This window comes from Tenrec ecaudatus, chromosome 3, assembly GCF_050624435.1.
Source record: "Tenrec ecaudatus isolate mTenEca1 chromosome 3, mTenEca1.hap1, whole genome shotgun sequence".
NCBI classification, from domain to species: domain Eukaryota; kingdom Metazoa; phylum Chordata; class Mammalia; order Afrosoricida; family Tenrecidae; genus Tenrec; species Tenrec ecaudatus.
The window spans coordinates 165,244,058-165,253,276 of NC_134532.1; the positions used below are offsets into that span (position 1 = coordinate 165,244,058).

At 40.5% G+C, this 9,219-nt stretch overlaps 1 non-coding gene across 1 annotated transcript; it reads left to right on the top strand.

Moving 5' to 3' along the window:
- Positions 1 to 8,055: 8,055 nt before the first annotated feature.
- Positions 8,056 to 8,195, top strand: LOC142444256 (small nucleolar RNA SNORD10). Its single transcript, XR_012783900.1, has one exon. It is a non-coding gene; the product is annotated as a small nucleolar RNA SNORD10 (small nucleolar RNA).
- The last annotated feature ends 1,024 nt before the right edge of the window (positions 8,196 to 9,219 follow it).

Sequence of the window (9,219 nt, forward strand, 5' to 3'; positions counted from 1 at the left end):
ATTTTCAAGAAAATAAATTTCCGTTTCTTAAAGCAATCTGCTTGTGGCATTTTTGTTTTGGTGTCATTAGATTACTAAGCCACTGTTCTTAAAAACATCCTTCACTTGTGAGCATTAGGATACAACTCAATTGCATGTATTTCTTTGACAAGAGACATTGAAAAGGTCGTAGTTTAAAAATTTATAAAATTTGAATTGCTGAAAGTTGAGTGACTTTGAATTGAAGATAAATTAAATTCTACATAGGTTGAGGGGCTGAAGTGTACATTTGCCCTGTTAAAGTGTTCTCCATTGTAGTTCTAGATACCTGCAACTTTTATACATAGTATTCCACATTGTTGTAGACTAAAAGTGATTTTGTTACTGAATATTTTACTTTTTTCTGTCATTAGATATTTCTATAGTTTTGAGTTCTGTCTGATCTATTGAACTGCAAATGACAGAGAAAAGCCAACAGAAGCGTACGATAGACTTGTTTGAGCTTATTATTGAACTACTCCAGATTCCTCCAGCCCGTGAGATAAACAGAACACTTATTCAAAACCCTCTGAGGGCATAGAAACAGCCTGCTTTCCTTAGCCTGTCCTAACACACATTCCAAGCTCCCCATGCCAAAATGCAGGCCCTTAGAATGTGGAGTGTATGCTAAAATGATAAAACTGCTGTCATGTGAGAGTAAGACTTTTATAAAAGTGCCCTACATGCACTATTTTCAAAAGGATCAATTTCAAGCTTGCTCAGAAAAAACAAAGGCAGCTTACAAGCCTTTCAGACCAGGATTGCTTTTATAAAATGGTTTGAGGCTCTACCAGCGTGTCATCGCCAATGTAAAAGAGTAGTTCTGATACCTGTAATAAAATCTACTAACTATCACAGGTAAATGAACAACTGATTAGAAAAACTAGCATACAATAAACTTGCTGGTATTTTTTTCTCTCATTTGTTTTTTGCTGTTGTTATCTCCCGCCTGCCCCCATGACAGTGTTCTATTATTTTCTGTAGTAATATTGTCCCAGAAAATATGCTGCTATTTTACTTTCAAACTGTTTTACATTTAGTCTGTCCAAGTAAATTTTATGATCTCTAGTGCTATTCTTGCAGGTATTGTAATTGCTTGTCTTGTGTTTCTCCACTTCCTATCTGTTGACTCCTTATCATGCGACTGCAATAGACAAGGTGGTGCAAGGATACGGGCATAAACTCCCTTTCAAAAAATCTACTTTTATGTCTGCAACCAAGAACCAAGCATGGCTCCACATATATAGTTATCACTCACAACCTTATTGTATAATGATGTGGGTTTCAACAAGAATAATATGCACATACAAATTCAAAATCACAATTTACGTCATTAGAAAAAAATATGTGAAGGGATGACTGAAATGGCCATCTAAGAATGTTGACATTTGCAATAATAACTTCTAAGTATGTCAAATCATCTGCAAAATAGCATTTGGTTAGACATCTTTTGCACTATTTGAGAGATGCTCAGTATGAGGCAGTAAAACAACTAAAAAAAAGTAGAAGTTATAGTTTTTAAAGTTCACTATTTGTATTAGTCTGTGTGCTTTAGAGAAACAAATCCACAGAAGCTCATATATAAGAGAGAGTTTTATATAAAGGTTAAGTGTGCATCAAGAATATATCCCAAGCCAGTGCTTTCCAAGCCCACATACCCAACATTTACCCATATGTCCAATACCAATCCACAAAGTCCTCTTCCACCTCATAAAACAGATGCAGTGATGCAGACTGCAGGTGGAAAACCAAGTCAGTGAACGTGTAAGCATATCAGCGCTGACAGTGATCTCCACACGGCTGCCCCAGCACCCAGGGCTGCATCAGGGTAGGTCCATGGGGCTTCTCCTTGGGGATATCTTGCAGGAAGTGAGCCTTGTCAGCTGAAGCAGGGAACTGGCAGCTGCACCCTGGTCCGACCATCAGAAAGCAAGTGACCCAAGACTTCAAAGGCTCACCAAGCCATTTATCCCTCTGCCTTTCAATTAACCGCACATGTTGGCACAACCCAGGTTGGCACAATAAACTACCTTAATATTCAATGAAGAATTAGGATCAAGACAAATATAAATGCACACGTGTGCTATGTGAACACATTTTCCCTCGTGTTTTAACAAATACTAAACCATTTTATCATTTTACTACCTCATTTAGCTTTCAAGAAGCATAGGAAAAATAGAAGAGCCTTAACATTTTAAAAAATTCCACGCCAAGTCACTTCCCCAAAGTCATTCGGGTTAGGAAAAGCACTGCATTGCCAACTACTGGCTATTCCATGAGAGGAAATAAGGGTTTCTGCTCCCATATATATTTAAACCATCAGAAATACTATATAAGGTTACTATGAGTTGAAATTTATCCTAAAGCAGTGACTGGGTTTTTTGAGAGGAATCTTGATGGAACAGTGGTTAATGCTCAGCTGATAACCAAAGGTAAGCAGTTCAAATCCAGAAGCCACTGTGTCAGTCTCTTTTCCTGAATTTTTACAGTGTTTAAAACTTATAGGGTAATTCTACTCAGTCAATTAGACTCTCTATGAGATGGAAAAACTCAACCACAATATTTTATTCTGTTTTGTTTTTGTATCAAAACCCAGAAATTTCTAGTGACATATCATATTAACATCTGAAATATCATTAACCAAAAATGATTGATCTTTTCCTCATAAAATCTTATAATACCTAATCTTGTTTATATTAGGAATTTCAGACATTTCGCTCCACATATAAATCATCATGTCAGATAATAAAAGCTGTATTTAATTGTACTCTTTATCTTACCCCATTCTGTGTACAATCCATTACCGTGATTTGCCAGTTCTATCTTCAGAACGAGTTTCAAATCCATATCATTTTCTCCATGTCAATGTCACAACTTCAGACCAATTCTTACCTGGACTATTATAAAATACAGCACATGCATAATAATTCTTCCATTCCACTTTCACTATTTTTTAATCTTTCCACACTTAGAGACTCTAAGTAGAACTTGGAAGTCAATTACGATACTTTGCAGGATGGAAACTAGGGATTTCTTTATCCTTAGATGTCTGCCTTTGCTTTCCTTCCTGAAGGAGTCATATGCTCTTATCTTCTTTCTCCCATTTGACCTCCTTAATGTCCTGGGTAGTAAGGATGATGCTCAAAGGTATGCCTGACCCAAGTCATGGATTTTCAATCACATCAGATGCATGTGAAAATAAGAGATTGGTCTAAGAAGACCGAAGGAGAATTCATGCATTTGAATTCTGCTGCTGGGAAGAATATAGAATGCATCATAGGCTGCCCAAGGAACAGAACAAATCTGCATTTGACGGAGTATGGAAATGAGGTTCCTTAGGACCAAGATGGCAAGGATTGTCTCTCACGTTCCTAGACACATTATCAGGTCAGATTAGTCCCTGGGAAAGGATAAGATGCTTGGTCAGGTTTAGGGGCAGAAAAAAGAGGAGGACCCCCGACAAGCTGCACTGACACATGGCTGCACGGACGGGCTGGAGCATAACAAGGGTTGCCAGGAGGCTCCAGAAGCCGACAGTGTTTCGATCTGTTGTTCTTAGGGCTGCTATTAATCAAAAACTGACTCAGTGGCACCTAACAAAAGCAACAACCTTAGGAGAAAGTGTGAACCAAATCACCACCTCCAGGTATTGAGATGCTGAAAAATGAAACCCACACCTCTGAGCAAAAATAACCCATCTCAAAACAAGCAAACCAAAATCCCAAATACTCTGCCTTTGAGTCACTGCCTACTAATTGTGATCCTATGGGACAGGGCGGAATGGCCCCTGTGGGTTTCTGAAACGAATTCTTTACAGGGACAGAAAGCCCCATCTTTCCAGCATAGAGTTGCTGGTGGCTTCCAATGGCCAACCTTGCGCATTGTAGTCCTAGGTGTAACCTGCTACGCCACCAGGACTTTTCCTCTGAAGCAAGCACACAGAAATAAGACACAGGGAACACAGCTATCTCTGTCTGAAGTTGCAGAGGCCTAGAATAGAGGCACCCAATGCTACGGCATGGGGACCTTGACACAGCAGAGGGGACTGCCCCTGAGCCTCTGCATTGTGAGGCACTCTAGTGTGGGCTTGTTTCCCACTCAAGGAAGCAGAGGCCAAGGGATAGACTGCTGGGAGTCAGAGGACTGGAGAGAAACTTGGACACAGGCTGCAGAAAGTGCTACTGTCGACCAATGACAGCATACTGATCATGACTTGTGCTAGACTGCTACCTTTCTGAATAACCAAACCAATCCAAACTCAGTGCCAGCTAATGGATGCCCACTCGTCACAACCCTGGGTGAGTTTCCAAACTGTAACTCTTTACTGAGCAGAGGAAGCTCGTCTTTCTCCTGCAGAATAACTGAGGCTTGGCACTGCTAACTGTGCCGAGCATAGCCCACTGCGTAGCCAGTCTGCCGTCAGGGCTCCGTTATTGATGCTCAGAGGCACTGCTCTCCAGGCACTGCTCTTCCTAAAACCCCTCAATGTGAGCATTGTCTGTGAGCTCTGGGTGGCCATTACACCGAATTATCAAACCAGCAAAGAAGTAGAGTGCTGTGGGTAGAACCGGTGGATTCAGAAGAGGTGAAAGAGGATGGCGGTTGGAGGAATGCCTGACCTCTGCCCTTTGCCCTTAGGAAGCCAAAGGTTGTCAGTTATGGCTGCCTTGATGATTTTTGCATGATCTTAAATGATAACAAACATTAACTGCTATTTTATGGGAAAGAAGAATATATTTATTGGATTTGAATGTTGAGAAAATATTTGCATTTTCAAGAATGCCTTATGTGGTAATTAGGTGATTTTACGTCCAATTTTTATGAAAGCATAGTGGTGGAGTCAAATCTGTGAATCATGTTACCGCTTAATGTTGCCTTCTTGGGGCTGTGACCTTATTATAAGAAGAAACGGGGTCTATCCCTCCCCTCATCCCTCACTGTTACTTCACCTTCTTGCTTGCTGAGACTCTGCCTTGGCGGTGGCCCCATTTAGTCGTATGCACCCTGAGAGGTGTCAGCGCCCTGCCATGTTTCCACCCACCATGGGTCCAGGGTCCGCATGAGTCTGATGATGATCTTCCCGAATTCGGCATGACTGCTCAGAGTCATTAGCCAATGGCTACTTGGGTCTGCAGAGGGACCTGGCTTGCATCAAGTCCAGACTCAAGAACTTGAGGTGCACTGGGCTGGGATGCCTTCTTCTGATAGAAGGTTTCTTGTTGTTAGAAAGCTCTGTCTTATACATACATGTGTGTCACTACATCACTTTTCTTGACAACCTGGCTTAACACATCGTACACTGGGAAACTTATCAAACATTTCAGACAATACTAGCTCAGAGTATATTAGTCTGAAACATGTTATTTCCTAAACTTAAAAGCAGCTCAAGATCCATAAACACAAGTACAAACTTATGTATAAGTGCACATTTGGGAAAATGTTACTGTAAAACTAACAAGTTTTCTTGGCTCCATTTAACAAATTTAAATGAACAATTTTACCAGTCCACATTATAACTCTATTGTGATGCTAAAAAATTAGCCTTAAGCTATTTAATTTGGTCAATGGAAGTGCAGAAAGATTTTTATGACCCCTTTGTTTTCCTTTATGAAGCAGAAAGCATCAATATTTATTTTAAGATCACATAAACTTCCAAAGAATAATCAAGGAGATGGATTGACAGAGACTACTAAAAGTATTGAGGTTTAAAAAAATAGATATTTTGAAAATGAATTTGATTTGGCCATTCCACATTATAATTAGAATCAGATACACAGCTGCAATTAGCACATAATCTTTGTCAAAGTCATGTGAAGACAGATGGTACCAATGTTCAGAGAGGAGATAACACTGAATTTTTAACAAGTGACAAAAGGATTGGCATGGTGCAAACAGAACACCACTGTACTTGGCTGACAGCCAGGGAAGCCCAGGTGCTGTCTTCCTGCCATCTCACAGAAGGCTCACATGCTAAACAAGATAGTGGATTCTGTCTCTCAGTGGAAAACACAGACCCTCAGAATGGAAAAAAAGGGAGAGAGAGAGAGAAATGTTTTGTTGTTTCTTTGTTTTTTGTTTGTTTGTTTTAATTTATTTTCTGTCTTATTCAACTTGAAGTTTTAGTAAGGTAGCCTGGTACAATATACTGCCCACCGTCATGTTGTTGTTGTTGTTGTAAAGTGCTGTCTAGTTGGTTCCACCTCATAGCAACTCTATGAGCCACCCTGGAAATACTGCTCAGCCCTGATCTTCCTGATCTCAGCTGTAGTTGAGCTCACTGTTGGAGTCACGGTGTCGATCCATCAGTGGTTGAACGTCTTCCTCTTGGTCAGTGGTCCTCTACCTTACCAAGCATGATAGCTTCCCTCGGGACTCGTCCTTCCTGATAACATATGATAGCTTCCCTCGGGACTCGTCCTTCCTGATAACATATGCACATTCTGTCAGATGAACGCTCACTCTCCCCTCTCCTACGAAGAATTTTGACTGTACTTCTGAGACAGATTTTGTTCATTCTTCTGGAAGTCCATAGTATATTCATTATCCATCATTAATACCAAAATTCAAAAGCACAAGTTCTTCATCAGGCTTCATTATTTATTATTCAGCTTTTATAAGCATGTGAAGGGATTGAAATTACCGGGGTTTGAGCTAGGTTTACCTTAATCCTTCAAGAGATAGCTTTGCTTTAAACCTGTTAGGCAGAAGCAGCATTTCAGCATAGTCTGATGGATAAGAACATGGTCAAATAGTAGCTCGCCCACGTACTCCATGGGTAAACTTCCGTGGGTCCTCTTAGCCATCTGTGCCTCCATTTAATCATTTAAGTTTGTTTTTAAAAAAGCATTCTTCCACTTTTAAGTGGAATCATTTAGAGGGAAACCTTACCTGCTGGCTCTTCGGCAAGAATCTTCTAGAAGGAGTGCTCTGCAGGAAAGGGAGGTAAAGTACAAGTAGGTAGCAAGATAGAGCTAAGTATAGGCCAAGCAAATACACTGTCTGAGCTGGTTTTTTTGTGTCTATTGCTGCACACTGTCCTAAATTCAAGTTGTTGTTAAGTCAGTTGACACATACAGAATATTGGTGGAGTGTGACTATGAGCATCTTATTTCATACTTACAGTGGATCAGGTATTTGATCAGGGTGCCATATCAGGTGGTTGAATAGGGTAGAATTGCCTTGGATAACTTGAGTACAGGCATCTATTTGGATCATTAGTTTATTCACGTGTGGTATCTATGGGACCTAAGAAATCCTGGTCCCATTTTTCACTCGTATACTTGAACTGTAGATTTTGACAGCAAGAACACCTCGGAGTAAGTCGGCATCTTCTATATCTCACTACAGCCCAGAGACGTGATGGGTTTAGTCTGTCTCACAGCATGGTGATCTCAGAATTCTCACGCTTTGTGCAGTTGCATGTGTGTATGTGCACAGGCTTCCCAGAGCCATTATTTTAAGTGATCCAGTGGAAGCTTCAAGGATCCTTACAACAACTTCCGAGTCACACTGTGCTGTCGCTGAGCCATTGGATTTGTTTCACAGGGTCATCCTGTGCACCATGAAGAAGGGGACCACACTGCGGTAGACACGCCAATACCCATCGTTTCATGATGAATAAGATGCCAGAGTTGAGCCTGCTTCAGCTGGAATATGTAAGCTAACCTTGGAGTTAAACTCACTCTGGGGCAAGGCACCAAGACTTTCATACTGTGATGTGGAAGGCTCTCCAGAGAGCCAGCTCCACTTGAAGGAAGGGCAATTCTGCAGAAATGAGATTATAAATGTGTAGATAACTTAAAGTAGATACGTTATGAATGCACAGTGAAAAGTTGCGATTGTCTCAGGGTATAGATATTTTCTACTATCATACTTCAGAGGGTCAATATAAAGATTACATTGATATATTTAAATGGGTTAAGGACAAACACATTAATGACACGGTCATGAAGAGTCTGTTCTGACGTAGGCATCTCAGAAGAAAGTGGCTGCTCCCTCTCCGGCACTCCCACATGCGGCGCTTAAGAAAACACACTGTCTCTGTGATGAACCCCATGCGTGTCATCTGAGCCCAGATTCCCTGTTGTCTCAGCCCCGGTGTGGTGTTCTACTTCCCAGAGCTGTTGTCTGACCCAGTAGGAGTCTGGACGAAAGATCTATATTTGCATTCTGAGAGCAGACCCCCTAGCCCCTTGAAAAATAAGAAGACACGATGCCTGACCAACATCTGAAATCTACCACCAGCCTCATCCTTCTGACTGCATGTGTGATTAAACAACTCATGAATCATCACAATGAAAGAGTAATCATAAGACTTTTAAACATTGCTACCATGCACAGCAGTTTCCAAGAAGCAGTTATTGCTTCAAATGGTGATTAACAATATTTCATGATTAGTATTAAGATGTTTTAAAATGAAGAATAGCATTAACTACTTTATTCCTCTGCACTGAGCTGTTGGTTAAGAGGTTCTTGGTACACATTTTGTCATCTATTCCTAGTGTACTCCTTCTCCTGGTTATATAGTGTTGCTATGACAGAAATTTCAGGAATGGGTGAATTTAACAAACAGAAACATATTTTGTCACAGTTGAAGAGACAAGAAATCCTAACTCAGGGTGTTGACCCAAGAGGAAGCTCTCCCTTGGCTCTCCTTGGCAAGACCTTGCCTCTGAGTATCTGGTCTCAAGTGATCTTCATGTGGCTTGGCATCTTACTTTCAAGATCTATGCTTCCCTTGCTTGCTTGTTTAATCTTTTTTATATCTAAAAAGACATTGATTTAAGATGTTGCCCACTAATCTGACCACATTAGCATGGAAAAGAAAACCCATTCCCAAATGGGATTACCATGGACATAGGAGTTAGGAAAAACAGGATATATATAATTCAATCCATAGCACTCCTGGAGATAAATAGTATCCTTTATCAGGTGGATAAAACCAAGTCATCAAGCTATTGCTGACCCATCGCGACCCACTGTCAGTCTCTAGGATGTAACTATTTACTGGAATAGAGTAGAAAGTCTTTCTCCCAAGGAGCTGATTGTGGTTTCAGATCACTGACTATGTGAATCTCGGCCCAACTTGTATACTTTACTGCATCAAGGCCCCTTATCATATGATCATTCACACTTAAAATTAGAAAAACTAGGTAGCATCTTGATGTATGAGAATGTGTGTGTATATATATATATATATAT